The sequence below is a fragment of the Oxyura jamaicensis genome, chromosome 13 (assembly GCF_011077185.1).
Source record: "Oxyura jamaicensis isolate SHBP4307 breed ruddy duck chromosome 13, BPBGC_Ojam_1.0, whole genome shotgun sequence".
NCBI classification, from domain to species: Eukaryota; Metazoa; Chordata; class Aves; order Anseriformes; family Anatidae; genus Oxyura; species Oxyura jamaicensis.
Genome location: NC_048905.1, coordinates 18,330,788 through 18,350,844, shown reverse-complemented (window position 1 = coordinate 18,350,844; position 20,057 = coordinate 18,330,788). Strand labels below are relative to the sequence as shown.

General features: G+C 48.3%; 1 protein-coding gene and 1 long non-coding RNA gene across 2 annotated transcripts in view; one reads left to right on the top strand and one right to left on the bottom strand.

Annotated features, from left to right (window-relative positions):
- Positions 1-14,022: 14,022 nt before the first annotated feature.
- On the bottom strand, positions 14,023-15,893 carry LOC118174030. Its single transcript, XR_004754510.1, has 2 exons — positions 15,580-15,893; positions 14,023-14,788 (listed from the first exon to the last, which is right to left on the bottom strand). It is a non-coding gene; the product is annotated as an uncharacterized LOC118174030 (long non-coding RNA).
- Positions 15,894-18,769: 2,876 nt separating this feature from the next.
- The window catches only part of NR3C1 (nuclear receptor subfamily 3 group C member 1), a 65,538-nt gene continuing 64,250 nt past the window's right edge, over positions 18,770-20,057 (top strand). The window contains exon 1 of the mRNA XM_035338441.1: positions 18,770-18,976. The gene's annotated coding sequence lies outside the window, so the exon portion shown is untranslated. The remainder of the gene's footprint in view (positions 18,977-20,057) is intronic.

Sequence of the window (20,057 nt, the reverse complement as noted above, 5' to 3'; positions counted from 1 at the left end):
GAGCTCACAGCACCGGGGGTGACCACCCTGCAGCCACCCCCCGGCACAGCCTGAGATGGGGTCTGGGCACTGGGGGTGGCCCCAGGGCTCCTGGTTCACAGCACGGGGAGTTAGGCACGGACAGACGGCAGGAGGCAGTGACCAAAGCCTGTTCAAGTCCGTGGGCCAGCAACCTGGTCTGGTGGGAGGTGGCCCTGCCCATGGCAGGGGTTGGAACTGGATATCCTTAAAGTCCCTTCCAACCCAAACCATCCCAAGATAGAATTTTCTCACTAGCTTGCTGCTTCCTACATGTTGTGGGCAGTTCTAAACCAGGCCCCTTAGGACTATTATCTCCGTGTAACGGGGTGCATGGTCCATTATTTTTTTCTCAGAAGGAAGCAATGCCTTCGCCCCTGTCTTTACTGTTCTGGGGATCCAGCCCTCCGAAACTGGACTCGATCTAGTCCTGCCTTTTTCCCTTTTCTGAGCATCTCTGTGAGACTTCCCGTTGCCTGCAGACACAGCTCTGAGCCCCCAGGCATGGGATCCGAGGGGCAGTGGAGGGGGGTCTGCGATGTGAGCCCCCCATGGGGCAGCGCAGAGAGGGGCTCGCGGGCAGACGGGGGGCTCAAAGGGAGCGCGTGGCCTGGGGGGAGCTGCCAGAGGCTAACAGGAGGCGTTTAACCTCATGGCAGAGCTTCGTTAGAAAGGGGAGGATGAACCAGCTGCTGCATAGATTAACCATTAGAAGGTAAAAGCGACACCACCCGCAGAATTATTAAAAAGACTCTTATCTGGTTAGTGGGAGATTGTTTCTGGAAACTGAGAAATTACTGCGTAATGGGAACTGCAGGTTTTCCTGGAATTCTGGATGTTGTACAAAAACAGTTCTTTTCAGACCCAGCAGACACAAGCTAAGTAAAATAGGTTTTTCAAGTGGAAAACTGCCAATTATTCCAGATTGTTGTGATAGTTCAGTGATTCACACAAGACTTTGGTAGACTGCTAGTAAGAACTTCTTTTTAAAACGCACGACGGGTTACAAAGAATATTTGTGAATAAAGTGTTTTCATTTTGAAGTAAGTCAGCTACGCCGCTTTTTCTCTGCAGCGTGCCCAGCGGAGCCTCCTTGCAGACGCCAAGCACCAGGCGTTGCACGGGAAGGCGTAACCGCAGCCGGGACTGCGGCCTCAGCCGCTCCAACCGGCGGCAAGCAAGCTCTAGCGAACAAACACACACCAAAAAGTGGACACAGATTTATAAAAGCTTGCAATCTGTGTATTAAAGACAGAAAGGCAATGAAGTTCCTATTTTTTTCTGCCAAAGTCTTGTTGACGTGCAAAGCACGTGCAGGCTGCCAGGTGCGTTCCGGCGGAGTGCTCTGTGCGCAGGCCTGGCCCTCCTGGAGCCCAGGCAGAGTAATGGAAAATTACCCCAAGTCTCTGAGATTAGGAAGAAGAAAAAATATGCTTAAAAAGGGGGAATTAGGCTGAGGTAAGCTACTGTGTATCGTCATTTGATGTAATATTTGATAAGGAGTTGTGCTGGTTCAGCAAGTCTTTCTGAAGGAGTTCAGGACGCCTAGGCTGTAGGATCGCCAGGTGATGCTTCCTGTCTTTGGCCCCTCTTTTTCCACTTCTGTTTGAAGAGTTGTACGGATCAGCGAGCACTGTTGCTTGACTGTCTGAAACACGTAGTGTAGGACTTTGAAAGTGAATAAAACGAGGCATATAAAGCATATGACTATAACAGGAATACAGAAAATCCGACAACACTAAGGGATGAAGATGTCCGTTGACCTGAGAGTTCAGGCTGTTAGTCATGATTTATAAATGCAAAACATGAAAGAACATATTTAATTAGTCTGTGATTACATATTAATTACTTTACTGTGGCATATACGCCCAGGAGGAATAAAAGGTCTCAGAGCAGAATGAGTCTATTTCCTTTAAGGAAATGAAACTGAAAAAAAGATAGATGCGTGCCAGAGGAAGCTGAGATAGGGTTTGCTCTAGTTAGATTTTCTCAAATACTGTTTGCAAAAAAAATTACCCAGTGCATAAAACAATTTTTTGGTTTAGTTCTTGTGAGTTAAGACTAAAGGCAAAGTGGAAAATTAATCTTGTGACGTATCAGCAAGAGAAAGAGTGAGAAATGTAGTCACCTTTGGTTTGGAAAGGCTGCAGTGAAGTAGGCCAGTTCTTCAGAACTGGATTGAAAACTGTTTTGTTTTTTACATCATTGCTTCTTATTGATGCTTATGTTTTCCCAGTTGTGACTTCTCAGTGGGGAGGTAATGACCAACCCATACCTGGTTATCTCTGTTTCCTAACAGATAGCAGGAAACCAGGCAGACTTTTATTACCAGTACACACAGGCTGCCTTTCTGGGTGCTGGTGCCTTCTCAAAGGGACTCCGTACTGGGACTGGGTGACAACAGCTAATACCTTTTGCAGAGATTCCATGTGAAGATATAGTAATGTGTAAGTCACGAATGCTTTCCAGGTCCACCAGACCTTCCAAAGACTTTACATGCAAAGCTTGTTCCAGGACCCACACTATTAACTGTTAGTGATTAGACCTTTATCACTTCACATCATTTTGCAATGAAATGTGTAGCCGTCGGAGAGGGACCTGGATTCACCACCAGGTTATTAAGTGGATGGCCTTCTGTCCCAAAAGCAAGGAGCAGTGAGATCCAGTGCCTAGAGGTCAGCCAGGCCACCCCTGAGACGGGACTAGACGTTTAGTTTTGAAGTTAGCTCACCCCAGCAGAGCTAAAATGCCTGGGCAGAAGTCTCTCCCACTGGTAAATATGGACTTAAAATTAGGTGTTGTTACATAGGCAATACAGAAATTGGATCGCCTGTGGTCTTGTGGTGACCATGTTGGGTGATCGCAACTGGCCCTGCAGTCGATGGATTTTGTGGCCCTAATTGTTCTTTGTATGCTTTGCAAATTATCCCATGAGTGCATAGATCGTACTGTGGACTATTTTTAGCATTTTTATAAACACTCACTCCTGTTGACAGCCAGCCATTTGCCTGAACCAGTCCTATTTAAGCAAGGCTGTCAGGGGTGACAGCTCAGGATTTGGTCTTTCATCTCCTTCCTGGCTGGGCATGAGCTGACTCCCTGGCTGTCCTGGAAGTCCTCCTGCCCAGTGACTTTCAGGCTTGCAGCTTAACCCCTCTGGGCATGGTGAAGGAAATCTCTGGTCTGGGAAACTTGCATAATAAGAAAACTACCATCTTAGGGAAGCTTTGAAAATAAAGGAGAATGTGTTTATCCCTGTTTAAGGTGGAAAAGTGTCAGGGAAGCAGAGGAACTTTGTCCAATTCTCACCGGCTGCAAGTATTGTTTAAAAACTGCAATCCAAATTAATTCAAACGTAAAGACAGGAAATAAAAAGCTCGACAGAAATGACCTCTCTTTTCTGTGTGCTTCCCGAGCATTTCTTCTTTGCCGTTCTCCACAGCACACAGCTGTGAAAAGTATTCGGTGCCAAAGGGAAAAAATTGCCTCTTTTTAGACGTAACGTGCAACGCGCAGGGCTCCGTCCCGCTTGTCAGACGGCGCTGGTTGAGGTGAGGGCAGACTGCGGGGGGCACAGTACTGCCAGAGCCAGGCGGTCCCTGCCCCGGGCACGTCCCAGCAGCTGCCCGGTCCCACCACGAGGCAGTCCTCGAGCCCCCCAGCATTGATACCCTGCGGGTATCTGCTGAGCCTCCAGAGTCTTCCTCCACTGAGGAGCGACGTGAACACGAAGGGGCCTTTTAACAAAATCCTGGGGTCTGGGGTAGAGCTGCCCCTGTGGTTAAAGTGAAGGTGGTTGGGAAAAAAAGAGCTATATTCGCTTCTCTTAACCGTATTTGAACTTCTCGCTAAAGTAACATCATCAGATGCGAGTGATAGAATGTACATGTGACATCAATTTTGTTATAAATGACAAAAAAATTCTGTGCAGTTTATAGAAACCATGACAGATCTTTAAAACAAATGCTCCCCCCTCTTTTTCTTTCTTTTTTTTTTTTATGACTTTTCAATGTTGGCAGTTTAAGGAATCTGAAAATTGAATCCATCTATCTGGCACTGGGAAAACAAACAACATATTTGTCTCTGTAGTCTCTCTTCACTCCAATGCTTAAAGGTCCTAAACACAACTAAGCAAATCTGAAACTGTAGGGGAAAAGAAAGTTAAATCACTTGTGCTTCAACGTGTTAGCTTGTCCATGTTATAAAGAGGTGATCTGAATTATGTACCAATATTCAAAAGTTCTCTTGTAGTCTGGAGCATTCAAAAAATCACAGAGCACCTGAAAATCATATAAAGTAGTTTGAAAATGCAGGAGTCAGTCTTATCCTGTCAATGTGAGACCGTTTCTGGACGTGGGGGGCCATACAGGGCTCACAGGCTTTTACACGTTCACGTGTCTAAGTGTATCACAAGAGACTTCTTCAAAAGAGGATAAGCAGTCCTGTTCCAGATTAATTATTTAAACCACAATAAACTAATGATGCTCACTAAGGACTATATAGATGTTCAGAAATGATGCCATAATTCTCTGAAATTCACCAGTGTCCTTCATCGTGGGTCCTCCACCATTTCTTGGGCTCACAAAGGTTTGTCACGATCACTTTTTTCTTGTTTTGGTTTGGGGAGGACTGCCAGAAAATATGTGATGGTGTTTCACCAGTGCGCCCAATTGTCACTGTCAGTTGTGCCTATAGGAAAATGCAACAGTCAACAAATTCCTCTTCTTTTACATGCAGATTGAAATAGTTTCAGAAACTCAATTAACTCTGGGCCCCCGTTTTGAAACCAGGCGCCAGCTGACAGTTCCCAGATTCCCCCAAGGCTTTGTGCACTCTGCTGTACATGTTTCTGTTGTTTACATTTGGTTTCTTTAATTTTTCTTTTCTGCAGTTATGACAGATCCTTGCAGCAGGAGAGCTGGGGCTGCAGAGCAGGTCCTGGTGCCGTGCGTGGCTCTCTGAGCCCGGCACTGTGTGTTGAAAGGTAGCTTAAAACTTCAGACACTCAGCGTGTGCGGCTGCATGTCAGCAAACACCGCGACTGGCCCTGTCTGTGACTCTGGCCCGTGTTTTCTCCTTTTCTTTTGCCCTTTACATGGCCGTGGGTTTGCTTTACTGGCCACCTGAACAAGATGCAGGTCTTCGCGTACCAGATTGAAGATTTAGCATCCTCTCATACTGAAGGATAACCCTGGTATCTCTTCCCTCTACGGAAGATATTTTGTCCTTCAACAGAAGCAAACCGCATCATCCTTACTGATTAAATTTTGAGGAAAGTAGTAGGAAATTGAGGCTGTCAATTTTTATATCTGTGTTTAGATCAACTGAGAATTGATCACTCTTCACCTTGGTAAATGAGAGAAAGCTGTAAGGTTTTAATCTTTACCAGAAAAGCTGCAAGCACACCAGCAAAATTATTTTCACTGAACGCCCTCCCCACTATCTATAACCTTGGTCACATAATCAAGAATGAAAATCATTATCTGTTTCATTCACATCTGCTACTAATTTTTTGAAGCCTCCTTTAAATCTGATTAGACCTTCTCATCCAAACCTAACAAATGTTGAACTCAAGGCTAAACTGTATCAGGTTTGCTTAGTAATTCACATAATATTTTTATTTTCTCTTCCTAATTGAATTTGTACATTGATTTGTGTTACTCTTCTCCTGACCAGTTATTATTAACTGTTTATAAAATGCCAGGAGTATACAATGCACTGTGAAGGCACTGACAGCAAATTGCTTTTCTGGTTAATATAACCCATAATTTCTGTCCCTTGCCCAGGCAATTTGCCCTGGGTATGCTCTAGCTCTTACCTGCCATTCACTATAATAAGGCTATTTCTTAATGACTAATTGGGAATGCTATCTGAAATGTTAACTCTTGCTGACCGTCCTATGCGAGTGTCATGAATTTGAGGGATCGTCCCACTGGACCGGTAGCAGCACAGGTAGAAGGACGCAGTGATTAAATGCACTTACTTCATCTCCTCACGAGCATCCCCATTAGCTTCCATTGCCTAATGGTGGCCGCCCCAGTAACAGCAGATGTGTGAGAACACTTTGGGCTCCAGGCCACAGCGCTGCGGTTTCCTGTTTTCTTTTTCAGTTATTTAGAAAGGTCTCTCAATAAAAATAGTCACCGGTCCCTTCGCGGAGATGCCTCCTGTAGTCCGGCATCCTAGCGAGGGACCCGCGGCCGAAAGCAGCTCGCTGCGCTGCCGCCAGCGTGGAGGCACGGCAGGTTCCTCTGCCACGCTTCGGGTTCGGCGAGGACAGAAATAACTCGCCGAGTTTCACTTTCATTCTGGGTGACGAGGGGAATGCGTACTCTCAAATCCAGTTCCACCTTGCACGGATGTCAGTGAACCACCGAAGGGCAACCCGTCGGTCGGTCGCTGCCCTGCGGCGGAGCAGAGCGAGGTCAGGCAGGCGGCGCGGGGAGGGGGACACGGTGCCAGCCTCCTCCGCCCTCGGAGGGAGCCGTGGTGGCGTTGGCTGCCTTCAGGCCTCCGATTTTTTCCGTCTCTTTATCTCAGCTCTTAGAGGGCCGCATGCTTAGCTGTAGCAGGCAGTGTTTTGGCAAGGAAACCGTATCGTAATGCCGTTTTCCTTCGTTTGCAGTCGTTTCAAGCCTTGTGCCTTGTTATTGCAGTAATGGACGAGGATGAATACGACTTTCTGCATAAGCACAGAAGAGCCTTTGGGGGCAACATGTTAACCTCTGACAATTCCTCTAATTTCTACAAAAGTCTGTATATAAGTTACGGTGCATAATCTGCTCTTTTCTTCCTCTTTAAGGGTGACTGAAAGTCGTTCTAAGATTAGTATTTATTGTTTTACAAATTTCCCTAGTCTCTACCTTCTGCAGATCACAAAGAGCTTCACAGTTACTCTAGGAGTTACACTAGCCTCACGAGGCAATGCCAGGTTACAGAAGGCAGAGCTGAGGCTCCGAGCCTCTTCACTTCAGCCTTCACCATTCAGCATATTCCTCCAGCCTTTAAATTGAAAGCCGTGTGACCAACAGGGCAATTCTTGAGTCATACATCTGAAGGAAGAAGGCAGGGGGCAAATTTCTCCCTCTCTCCTTCCCTGGACTATAGTGGCCGGAGGGCACCCACCCACGCTGTCCCCTGGGACTGCCCTGGGGGCTGCGGGCGCTGGCACCGCTGCTCAGCTGCTGCTGTTCCCACCGCACGTCTCCAAAAGGAGCGCTGTGACAGAGAAGGGGCTCCGTATTTCTCAGCTACGTGTGTTCACTCGGTAGCACTCTCCTGCTCTGCTGGTCTTCTCTTCCCTTTCCCACTTCCCTGTAGCCCTTCGTCCTGCGTGGCTCCAGCAGCCCTCCGGTGAGCGGGTCTCAGGGAGGAGGCGCGGAGCCCCGCTGTGCCCCGCAGCACCCCGTGCCCGGCTGGGCCTGCCACCGACTGCACAGCACTGCTGTACGGCCCTGCGAGGCTCAGCGCAGCTGCAGGAAAAGCCCAAGCTCCTCCTACACACACATATGCACAATCTGTATCTAATAATAGTGTGCTGCAAGGGCCAAGTATGTTTAGGTTTAAGAAAACAGTTTGATAGTTATGCCATACTTTGATCCTACTGTCCTGCAATCTTCTGGAAGCTCTCATTTGAAAGCATGTTCAGTTGTATCCATTTTGATTTTGTTTTGTTTTTATTCTCCTCTCTGTTGTTATTCGCTCTCTGGTTTGTTTTACTTTGCACTCCAGAAATTTGTCACATCCCAACTGGCCCTGATCAGAACCATAAGGCAGCTAGCATTTCCCTTCCCAGACAAGCCAAACGCATGCTGAGAGCTTTCTGAAGGCTCCGTGTGCCCGTAGATGCAGGTGACAGTGCAGGGCTGCTAGCTAACGAGCCCGTGCAAGAGCACCACGAGAAAACAAGGGATGCAACTGTTTGGTTCACGCCTGACCGCCCCTCGTAGGGCAGTGATGTAGGTGGCTCTCTGTGTGATCGTTCACAGCGCCCAGTGGGCCGCAGCCCCCCGAAATGAAGGGCGAGCAGACCCACAGTGCTGGGCTGTGGCTGCAAGTGGGCTGGGAGCTGCACCAGCTCTGCTTGGAGTGCGTAGGAAGCATAGGCACGCTCACCAACTCGCTGCCAGAAATGTTTATAATAATTCATAGCTAGTAATAAGCGCCAGCTTCTCCTCGTCTGTGGTAAGCCTCATAAATCACCACATTTGCAGAACTTTTACCATCACATAAGCTCTTCTGTTGTGACAGAAGGGGTGTGTCTGGCTATTACCTGCGCACTAATGAGTAGTTTCACACAATGCCTGAAAAACAGAGAAAAACTTTTTTTTTTTTTTCAAAGGAGATACATTTTCTAGAATGTTTTGCATTGATCAGGAGAGTCAAATTCTACAGCTGTGTTTCTAACCCAAATTCTTAGAAGTTTGCAAATCTGGGAGTTTTAATCCTGCAAGCGAGCCTGCTTGGCCAAACCCCCCTGTTCAAACTGTGTAGTCAGCTGACAATTGCTGTCATTTGTGTGCAGGGGTGTCAGGCTCTTGCTCCTCCCAGCACGGCTCTGGTCATTTCCCGAGGTTACTCCAGCTTCACCCAGGTATTCCACCCAACAGAACTGGGCCTGTGGGTTTCATTTGGTGTTTTGTTGTTGTTGTTGTTGTTGTTGTTTTTTTTTAATGAAAGGTCAGATCCAATCCTCTGCTATCTACTTCTTGCTACTTCAGTACAGCATTCATGTCAGATAAATTGAGCTATCAAGGGAAAATTAGAAGATTCTCTAAAGGGTCAAAAAGTGCTTAAAATACAGAAGAAAAAGGTAGGCAGAAATAGATTATTTCAAAGCAAAAGGAGATTATTAGTGGAATCCCACAGGGATCTGTACAGGACCCATGCCATTCAAGGTATTCATAAATGGCTTGGAAAAGAGGAGGAGGTGGCAGGAGGTGACAAAGTTGGCTGGAGATGATAAATTATTCAAAGTTGCAAAACCGAAATCCATCTGAAAAGAGCTGCAGGAGCATCTCACCACAGTGAGTAACCAGATGATAAGAATAGCCAGCTGAACTTACTGCCAGTAAATTATAAGTAATGCACATAAGGAAACACAAAATGAAGTAAGAAATGTATATGGATGTGTGCAATAAGCTGTAAGTTAGGCATTGACACCCAGGAAAAAAGGGGCTATTGGAGATACATAGTTCTGCAGAAACACAAACTCACTGCCGGCTGTCAGGAACAGGCAACCAGCGAGTTAGTAACTGTGAGGGAAGGAGGAGAAAACAGGGCAGAGAGCATCCCTGCATTACTGTATCTTGTGTGCTGAACGCAGTTCTGGCTGCCCATCTTGGAAAGTGTACATTAAAACTAAGGAAGGAGTAGAAAAGGTCAAGAATTATAATTAAAGCACGAAAACAGCTGCTGAGAGTCTGGAAAGAAGGGTAACCTCAGAGGAGAGGAGGGGTGGCAGTGGGAGGCCTACAAGATAAGAGAACTGAGATCTGTCAGGCAGATAGGCAACAATTATCTGCTCGTTCTAATGGTGCCAGAGTCGGCGGCATAAAATTGCAGCCTAAAAGAAACAAAAGAAAGCATTTGTTTTACCCAGCATGTAATTAAGCTGTGATGCAACACGAAACAGATACCAAAATATCACCGATTTTAGAAAGAGACCTCGAAGGAGCAGAAACCCAGTGGTGTGGCTACCCCAGCCCCACGGCCCACAGCTGTGCCCCACGCTGACCAGGGCCCTGCTGCCACCGGCCGTGCTGGCACCCGGTGGCCTGGGGGTCTCGGCCCTGCTGCCACCGGCCGTGGTGGCACCCGGTGGCCTGGGGGTCTCGGCCCAGCTGCCCGGGGCCAGCCCGCGCCCACCCCAGGTCCAGGTGCTGCATTCCTGTGCAGAGTCCTGGTCATGTCCGATACCCTGCGTGAGCTCCATGCCGTGCCGCTAAGGTAATGCCCGCAGAGGTGGGATAGGTGACAGCATGCCTCCATATCCTTTGATGAGTCCTGAAGTGACAGGCCAGCTGCCCAGAGTGAGCCGAAGCGGAGGTGTGCAACTCACTGCGAGCGGGGGGTTTGTGCCCTGACACCCAGCCTCCGCCACCATCACCTGCCTGGGGAGGCTGGAGGTGGCCGGCTGCAGGCTACTGCTGAATAAAAAGCAGGAGAGGCACTATTCCTTAGAGGATTTCATACGAAACTGTTTGTGATAGAGTTGTTTCTTTGTTTTCCTGAAGGGTTTGGGATCCACATAGGGGCTCGGAGCTCCTGGTGATGTAGAAACACGTGACAAAATAAACAAGTGTCTTAAATGGGTGTTGCACTACCACAACATTTAGGTTGTCCTGAAACTTATTTTACCTCTCAATATAAAATTAAATTATTCTAATTTATCTTTATTTCTGGAACTGCAATTTTGGCACCGATTGCTGTGACGTCAGACTGATGCCAAGCACAATCTTAGCGAGCAAATAACCTTAGCTTTTTTATTACTCTCGCAGCTAACATCACAGAAGAAGCCTGTTTAAAACTGAAGTCCTTTAAAAGTTATACTCATGTTAATACTGTAACAAAAAAAACAACCGGACAAATAAATCAACAGGGCATAAGTAAGATGGAACATTAAGTATAAGGACAGACATCTATGAACACTTCTTCTGAAAGTAATTAAAAGATCAAGACTGTGCACCAAATTTTCATATCCCATCTCTTTACTTAATTCCTATGAATTCCTCCATGTCAGGTGTGTGATATTTAAGAAAATATTTAATTTTTTTCTTCATACGTAGCATGCACTGCAATTCAGATTCCTCCCCATTGACTCCTGGGCTTGGATCAGACTCTAAATTTGTACCCATCTGCGGTACTAAATGTGGCAGAAATTGGAATTATGTTTTCAGTTTTAGGAGGTGTCATATCTCTTGCAGTAAAGACAGATGTTTTAAGAGGTACCTGACATTTCATAAAACATTTTTAGTGGTAACACTTCTCTTTTGCTTATACCTTTACTTACATTTTTTACTTATGAGTCTGAGCTTAAAGCTTGCAGTCTGGAATCCTGAATTTCTTTTTGAAGTGAACCCAGTTATATATAATTCTGTTTTACTGCTAACAAGCCCCAGATTTATAAAACATGATTTGTAATTACTAACATGGGAAGGTATGACTTGCTTTAAAACAAAACAAAACAAGTATCATCTGCTGTGTTCTGTACTCCCGCAATGTGTCTGCCGTGTCGGAATTACACGGAAATGCACTTCCATATTTGCTCAGACTCTCGGCATGTTAGTACCATGGCTGCTTTGGAAGTGTTTGTTAATTTGCCCCTTTGTGGCACAGCTACTACTACAGCATTCCAGTCTCCAACAGGAACACATAAACGGAAAATCAAATCCTATTTTCTTTATGATTTGCACTTGACTAACTCTTCATACATGGCAATTCACAGACTTGTCACCAGCCCAGTGAGCAAGGGCAGGCCTCCATCCTGCAGTAAGATCTGCCTCTCTAGGTAGTTCCTACCTGGACAAAGCCACAGCTGAGGCAGGAGGACTGCACAGCAGCACAGGGAGCTCCCACCGCACTCCGGTTTCTGTGCTACGCGAGGCACTACACACACGCCAGCACCACAGAGTAAGGCATTGATTGCCTCCTGCGCTCAGGCAGCAGCAAGGCAACGTTCCCATCCCTGCACTCCCTGCTGCCCTTTTGTTAGTATTTTTGCCCCGTGGGACTACAAGCACGCAATGAGTGTGCAAATTTCCATGCCCAGGCTCTGCTCTGTGCTGTTCCAAGCAGCGGCTGGGCCTCCGTGGCACAACAAGCCCACGCCACCTTCGTGTGCCTTGGACGAGGGGCAGTGGTACCGCCACATGTCCCGGGCTGCATTGGAATCTCTGTCACTTGCTGCTGATTTTTACCAGGCATTGTGTTGCAGGAAAAAATATTGGTGGAAATCAAAGGTGGTTCTTTTCTTGCAGGCATCCTGTAATTAGCTAAAGTTTTCTTTTCTTCATAGAGAGGTCTTGATGCATAAAACAAAAGTTTCCTCTTCCTTGCATGTTGTTGCCAGATGTTTCGGCAAAACTTAAAAACAACAAAGTTATTTGTGTGCGCTTACATATGACTTCACCCCTAATGCCTGTCTCAAAGTGCTCCTCCTCCTCAATTAACCCAATTAATTCTCCCCCAATTTCTGAGCAGTGTTTCTATTGTCTGTTGGTTGCAGCATTTTAGTATTGCAACCGTTTGTTATGGATCCACGTCCTAGCATTCAGAAAGGCTCGGTAAGACCATAACCTTCACAGATTAATTTCCACTTGCAGTTGAGATTTCCTTTTTACACAAAACAGCTGCAGAAGAAAGCAGCTCTCAATGTTTTGTCAGTATCGACCAGGGCAGGGGGATTCAGCACTTGGATTGTTCTTATGGCTCCAGTAAACACCAAGGCCCGAGCTCTGCTGATGGAACTAGAGCGAGTTGATATCAGATTGTGCCAGAAGAGGATTTAACCCTGTGCTGGGCTATGTTAGCTGGATACACGCTCCACTTTTCCTCAGTGCGTATTGATGTAATGAGCTTGGAGGTGTGTTTCATTTCAGTGAATTCAATGTCATTGTAGGTATGCACAAAGTTTTACTCTGTGCTCTTCTCTCTTTTTATGTTTTTTTCTCTGTTCAGGCACGAGCCGAAGAAGGGCCAAAAGACTTCACCTTCCTGGTTAAAGTTCTGCACCTCAGAACTGAATGCTTAATACCACTTCACTGCAGTTGTCAGCACACATGCAGCCTTTACTGTTCACTCTTCCCAGTTAACAGGTTAAATCGCTTGCCGGCCTGAACCAGCTCAGGTGTGCTAACACATGCCTTGAGAATCTGTCTGGCAGAGCCCTGTGCCACAGGACATCTCCCTTAAAGCCAGCAGGGGTGGAAGCTGGCTGTGGTCTGGGGCAGGACACACCTGAGTCCAGCCCTGGGAGGAGGAAGGGGGAAGTATTCTGTTCTCTGAGTGCTCAGGAGAGAAAGGGGGGATGAAGGGATCCTGATGAAGCCGACCCATACGTGTAAAAAGAAAGGATCCCCGAATGGCATGGTGGAAGAACTAAAGCAGTGGTTCATGTAGAAGTGAAGGGCCCGACGGGAAATCAAAGCATAAAATATAGCAGTACAGCAGAACAGAATAAGGACCAGCACGGGGAATAAAGACAGGAAAAAACACATCAAAATTAAAAAAATACAATGAGCTATTAACCTGCAGAGGATGAAGGAGGGCATGGCACAGACCCTCTGTGCCTCAGTCTGTGACCTACTAAAGTTAATAGCAAAGGCATACTTAGATTGAGTTTGGGCCCAGGAGTCCATTCAGACAAATAAATCTGCAGTCATGAGGGTGCTGCTCATCGCCTGTTCGCAAGGAAACGTGCTCCTCTGCCTGTGGAAACCGCAGCTGGGGAACATGGTTTTCCTTTCTGGCTTAGCTGGGAAACTATTGACAGACTGCAGTCACTGGCTGAATGACTTTGATGTATGTTCAAGAACTAAACAACATTGCTTGCAAGCTGATAGGAAACAAAACTGACCTCCTTAGGAGACAACCACGATCTCAAAGGATCTGCATTTGTGCAGAGCATGAGATACTAGGCATGTCACTGCCTTTTTGTAGAGACAACAGATTGCAAAGGGAGGAAAAGGTCTGTAAAACTGTGGCATTGCATGAGCTGTCAGATGCACAGATGCAGAATTAGCATTTCACGGGAAAAGGCAATGCAACCTTTATTTTTGGTGCTTTGGAGCAAGGCTAAGGAGTTTATGTTTTGTTATTTGTGGACTTCACATTGTATTTATTACAAAAGTGCAAATTCTTTATTCTTTATTCTTCAAATATTTATTTAATAAGATTTTATTTCATTAATGTGACTTTTGGTCACTGGTGCTACCATGCCCGTGGTTTGACCAAATTCTTTCCATTCTGCATTGCCTTTGATATTGTAGCTCTTGTTCTTCAGCATTTTTTTAACTTTAGCTTATCTTTATTGATTGCTTCAGAGATCAAAGGAATCATTTGTGTCCATTTCAGTACTTTAACTGAAATACTGGCAAATCAATCACTTAGCCTGCAAACTTCTCTGTGCTGCCAATGTAAAGTAGATCCAACCAATTGAACCTGATCTCCATTAATTGCTAGCACCATTTCAGACACTATTTTCTTGAAGGTTACAGAGAAAGTTGTTGCTATTGTATTTCGTGAGCACATCACTTCATCTGGAAAAACTTCAATTTTTTTTTTTTTCTTTTTCTAGTCTGTTTCTGGCACTAAAAGTGATTTAGTACAGATCCTTAGTGGCCTATATATGTTTGCCAACTGGGACCCATGTGTCAGCTCCATTCCTATTGGGCTTGTCAGCAGTTTGTAACTGAAGAAATTTCCCCATATTTTAAACTTCCCTGTGTACGATCATTTTAAAGTTGTTTCCTTGAGTTTAGAGTGGGCTAATTTTTTTCCCCTGTGTGACTCCTGACCAGTTTTTCACCTATGTGCTTCCTGTGGATTACACTTTGCAGGCTCACTTCAAAGTCACCTGTGGCATCACCTCCTTGTCTCAGGGTTCTCTGCACTGTCCACACCAGCCCCCAGACAGACAGATTTACGCCTGCATCCGGCAAACCAAGACAGCTCTCTTCGGTGCTTCAGACGTTTCTTTCTGACATTTGGTGGGAGTGCTATACGCGGATCTGAAGTTGGTTCTTGGTTTCCATCAATTGCTTGAGCTTCTCTGTAAGAGTCATAATTATGTTTTAATGATTTAATAATGGTTACAGTTAGACATTTTAATGTCTGTGTTTAGTATTTGTTAAGGTTGAAAGTTATTACCTTTGCAATATTATTATATTGTGGCATGGGAATGTACAGTCATTTGTGTATTTTTAAAAACTATTATTTGACAACTCAATATCCCTCTTCTCTGCCTGTGGCTCCCCAGAACTACTGGGTACACTGGATGCTCACCAGACTTGGAGCCCTACTTGCTCAGTCTCTTTCAAAATTATATACTGATTTACTGCCAAAAAGTTTATTGTTCAGAAAAATGCGGTAGCAGAAAATATATTTCAAGCCTTCTTTTGATCCTGTTTTTTCCAGATATTTATTAGTTCTCCCTCAAATCAAAACTTTTTTAGAAATAATTCTCTCAGTTTTCCAAATATATCTTTTTACATAGAATACTTAAACGTAATTATAAGTAACTACATGTAATAAGTAGTTATTACATGTCCTGAGATGGACATAAAAAACCTCCTGTATTTGAACTCTTTAGTTATTTAACTAAATTTCCATTTTTTATTTTTTTTTAGTTATTTAACATTGGTAAAATACCCACAGTGATACTGCAATCAATGACTGTTATATTGTATATTGTAAATCGTATATTTAGAAGAGGACCAGTACTAAGAAGGGTGGGGTTTATCTGAGCGTCATCGCAGGATGCGTTTTGAGTTATGTACAAGGTACCATGTTAGTCCTGGACAATGGTTTTACAGTATGTTTATTTTCAGAATGTAGGAGTACCTGAGGGAACTTTTCTTTTTGAAGGAAAAGAAAAGGAGAAGGTATGTTCAGGTTGTTCCGTCGGACAGCATTACTCGCATGAGGCCGTAACTCTTCGGCCAGGGCCAGGTGAGCAGGCTGGGCAGTGCTACCCCTCGATCCCGCGGGCTTTGCGCTAGCTCTCTTGCAGTAGCACTTGTAGCTGAAAGCGGCGAGGAAAAGCAATGTTCTCTTCCCAGCTTTATGTACTAGAAGCAGAAAATTCCTGAGGTTTTTCTTCTGCTCAGCTCAATACAAGATATTTAAAGGGAACAAATGTAAAAGTAAGAATTCTCGTGTATAGCAGCCAAGTGAAGACAATGAACAAACCTGACTTGGTATTCAAACGTGGCTGCAGCTATACGGTTTACTGTTACCAACGATGACCTTGTAATGAGCTCTGCTGTGCTTACCAACAAATAAAAATCATCCTTCATTAGAGTAAGAATGTAAATTCTACGCTGACCGAATTCCATTTCTGCATATATCGCGCTCCGGTCTGCCTCAGCATTCCCTTCACGAAAAGCCTGTAGAATGCTCTATTTGCTCACTGTTTTGCACTCTTGTGTCACTGTGTGATGCTGGTAGATAAATTCTGTTTAGCAAACTAAAATCATGCCCTTTTGGATAAAAGATGATATTAAGATACGGAACTATTCATTAGAGCAGGAATGTCCTACTCATTACCATGCAAAAACAGTTTTAATCAAGCATCTGAGCATGTTTATAAACAGATGTTTCAGCTAAATATCTTAGAAATAAACAGCTTTGGTAAACAAGTTCCCTGAGTCTACAGAAAGTTGGGAGTGAAGCGAGCATCCTGCAGTTACAGCTCTCCTACGCAGGCTGATGTCCTTCCATGCATGCCCTAGACTTGAGTTTAGCAAAGTTTCACTGGGTAGGAGGGGTGCCAAATGCCAGGCAGTTTCTCTGGTAGAATGTTCACAGAGCACTAAATTGGAGTGAATTTGCTAGGTATTGTCGCAGATGTTAGGATTTCATGCTTTAGGACACATTCTTGCCTTTGTTTCATACAGAAGTCCCCAGCAGTATTCCTGTACCTGGTAGCAAAGATTCTGTAGTCTTTGTGAGTGGTCTGACTTCTCTGTTTCCCTTGGATGGGAAGAAGTGTTTCCTGTTAGCTGTAAATTCATTGCGTCATTCAAAAAGCACAAGAAGACAATTTTGAATGCTATTTTAAATGTGCCTTTCAAAAATCCATTAGATTAAGGGGGATTGCAGAGGAATATCTAGATTGTTAGAACCATTTTTCATGTGTACAACATAAGTGATTAAAAGATTAACACAGTGTGCATTTATTTTGCACATCATGTAACATATCAGTATCTTCCAAAAGTCAGCGTTGCACTAAAAAGCAAACAAACAACAACAACAACAAAACACAACTAATTACTTAAAAACTAAGGGCAGAATAATTGTGCTTTTGAAACATTGCTTTCACTTGGCCTTTTCTTTCCCTTCCTGGTATAAGCATACCCAAATTTGGATTTAAATAGCTGGAAAGACAAAAACCTGTCTCATTAATGTAACCTGTATTATGCAAAGTAATTTATTGGGTACAATGCTAACTATTTCTAGATGCTAACAGCCTGTCAACACACTTCTAGTACAAGCATTATCTGGTCATCATCTCCAAGTTCATTTAATTGTTCCGAACCAGAACAATCGAGACGCACATAAAAGGGCAATCACCACCCTCTCCATCCTTTACCTACATTTTTGCCAGTGCCGGGGAAAGGCAAAAATGCGCGGCTCACTTGTTCTGCCCTGAAAGAGCAACCTGTTTCCTCTGAGCTTTCTCCACTTCGCCAAGGCAGCAGAATTTTCTACTTTGCTGTTTTATTTCATTGGTATTTTTAACTCCTGGACTACTTCCTCAGTGACAATTTCTGGGCTTTTCTTGTCCAGGAATCTGTCAGGAGTGAATGACTGGTGAAGCAGGATTGTCCCAGCAGTGAGCAGACTGAACCGCCGTGGATGTTGCACCCCCAGTGCTTCATCCTCCTGATGCCTCTGCATCTAAATCCAGCTCCAGCTCTGCTGAATGCCTCGTTGTTTCTTTAAAACTGTCAAAATCTGTTAGTCTCTTAGGGAAATGCTACCGTGATTTGTGAAGTTGAGGCACGCTGCTCGATGGAACATCTGTGCTTTCAGTGCTTGCAGCGGGACAGTTCCTCCTCTCCCTGTCCCCTTGGCATCCCCTCAGCTACTCTGCGGGCTTTCATCTCTCCATCCCTAGCCCCTGCCCGCATCTAGGAGCGGTTTTTTTTACCTGGAAGGCGCCTTTCCCGTGACTTTTTGCCGTCCTCCCGCGCCCCCCCGGCCGGTTTCCCCCAGCTTCGCTCTCCCCGCCCGGCTCGGCGCAGGTGAGCGCGGCCCGGGGTCGAGACCCGCGGAGGGCCCGGGGGGAGCCGTGCCGGGGGGAGCCCTCCTCGGCCCTTCACCCCGCGGCCCTCGGGGGGAAGCCACCGCCGCGTCGCGGCCTCCCCCCGCTCGGCGGGCGGCTGCGGGCCGGGGCGCTGCCCCTCGCCGGGAAGTTGGGGAAGCGCGTGAGGAGAGAAGCGGGGCGGCCCCGCGGCTCCCCGCCGGCAGCCGGGGGCTCGAGGCGGCCGTCGGGGGAGGGGGGGACGGGGCGGGCGTGCGGGCGGCCCCTCGGAGCCCGAGCGGCGGCTGCAGTTGCCCGCCTCAGCCAACAGGTCGCACCGTTCCCCCTCGCTTGGGCCCGGCGGGCGCTGCCCCGCGGTGCGGCGCGAGGGGCGGCGAGCCGGGCCGGGCCGGGCCGGGCCGCGCCGAGGCGAGGCGGGCAGGGCACGGAGCGGAGCGGGCGCTGCCGCCGCCCCTCCATGTGCCGGCCGCCTCCGGTGCCGCTGCACGTCGGGGAGGCGGGCGGGAGGAGGGGGAGGGGAGGAGGCCGCCGCCGTCCTCCATTTTGTGGCTGGGGCTGGGGCAGAGCCGAGCCGAGCGCCGCGCTGCCCGGCCCGCGGGCGGACGGACGGGAGGGCAGGGAAGGGAAGGGGCGGGCAGGCGAGCAGGGCGCCGGGCGCGGGCAGTGAGGGAGCAAAGTCTGCGGCGGCAATTAGCGCTAATTAGCGGAGGGGGCGCCGCGGCGGAGGGAGGGAGGGAGGGAGGGAAGGAGGGGCGGGGACTAGGTCAGGGGCTCGGGCCGGTGGGAGGAGGAAGGGGGGGGGGGAAGCGGGCGCCCGCCGCCGCGGCTCCAGGAGGGGCGGCTGTTTACTTCCTCCGCCCGCGCCCCTTCCACCCTTCCTGCCGCCCGCCGGCTCCCCCAGGCCGCCCCCGGCCGCGGGGCCGCGATGGCAGTCGGCGGCTGAAGGAGCCCCAGCGCCCCCCCCTGGACGAGGTAGGGGGGGGCGGCGGAGGGAGCGGAGCCCGCTGCGGGGCGCTTAGGCAGCGCTGGGCTGGCCCTATTTTGCAGAAGTGGGTGTGCCAGCGAGACGGCTCAACAGGTCTCGACACATTTCTCCGAAAACTGTACTTGGCCAGGCAGAATTCCCCGCAATTCCCGCAGTTTTGGGCGCCTTCGCCGCTCCCTTTTCGGCTGTCCCCGCTCGGTGGACCCCGCGCCCCGCTCCCCCCGACACGTCCCCTACCCCGGAGGGGCCGCGGCCGCGCTTCGTGACGCGGGGGGAGCCGTCAGACGGAGCGGCTTCGCCTCGCTGCCCCTGCCCGCCCGCACAGCAGCCCCCGGCCCCCGCCCCGGGCGGGCGCCCGCCCCCCCCCGGGGCCCCCCCCCCCCCCCGCCCCCCCCCGATGGCCGCGGGGCCGCGGGCCCGAGCCCTGCTCGCCCAGGGGCCGACGGCCGCGGGCCCATTTTGCGCTCCGCGGTTTGGTTTCGGCTCGGAGGCGGCTGTCAGGGCGCCCTGCCGCTGCCCTAGGCACGGGAAACAAGGGTAAGAGATCCCGGCTCGGGCTTACGAGGGGAACGCGGGGCCTGAGGACGGGTTTCGCCTGGGGAAGTCCCCCCCCCCCCCCCCCGGGCCGGCTGCGGCCGGGGCCACCTTAACGTTTTCACGCGCGGAGCCTTGCTGTCGGGGGCAGCCCTAACTCGGGCACACAGAAAGCTGCGGCTGCCGTCGGCAGGCTGAGGAAGGCGGGCCGCGGGTGGCTGAGCCAGGCGGTGCGAGCTCCTCGTGTGCCCTCCGCCCCCGTGTCCGGGGGGGGGGGCCTGGGGGGCGGCCCCCCCCCCCCCCCCCCCGAGGGGCCCGAGCCGGCCCTGGCCCCTTGCAGCCAGCTGTAGGCGAGGCACAGAAAGTTTGCATCAGAATTTACAGTTGTTCTCCAAATATTTGTACTCCGCGCTGAAAATAAATGTAGTAAACACGAGCAGATGAAACTGATGAGGTTTGTCTCCAGCCTTAGATGTGTCCCGAGGGTAGTGGCGAGCTCCTGAAGTTTCTGAAGGTAATAAAAATCCTGCTTCA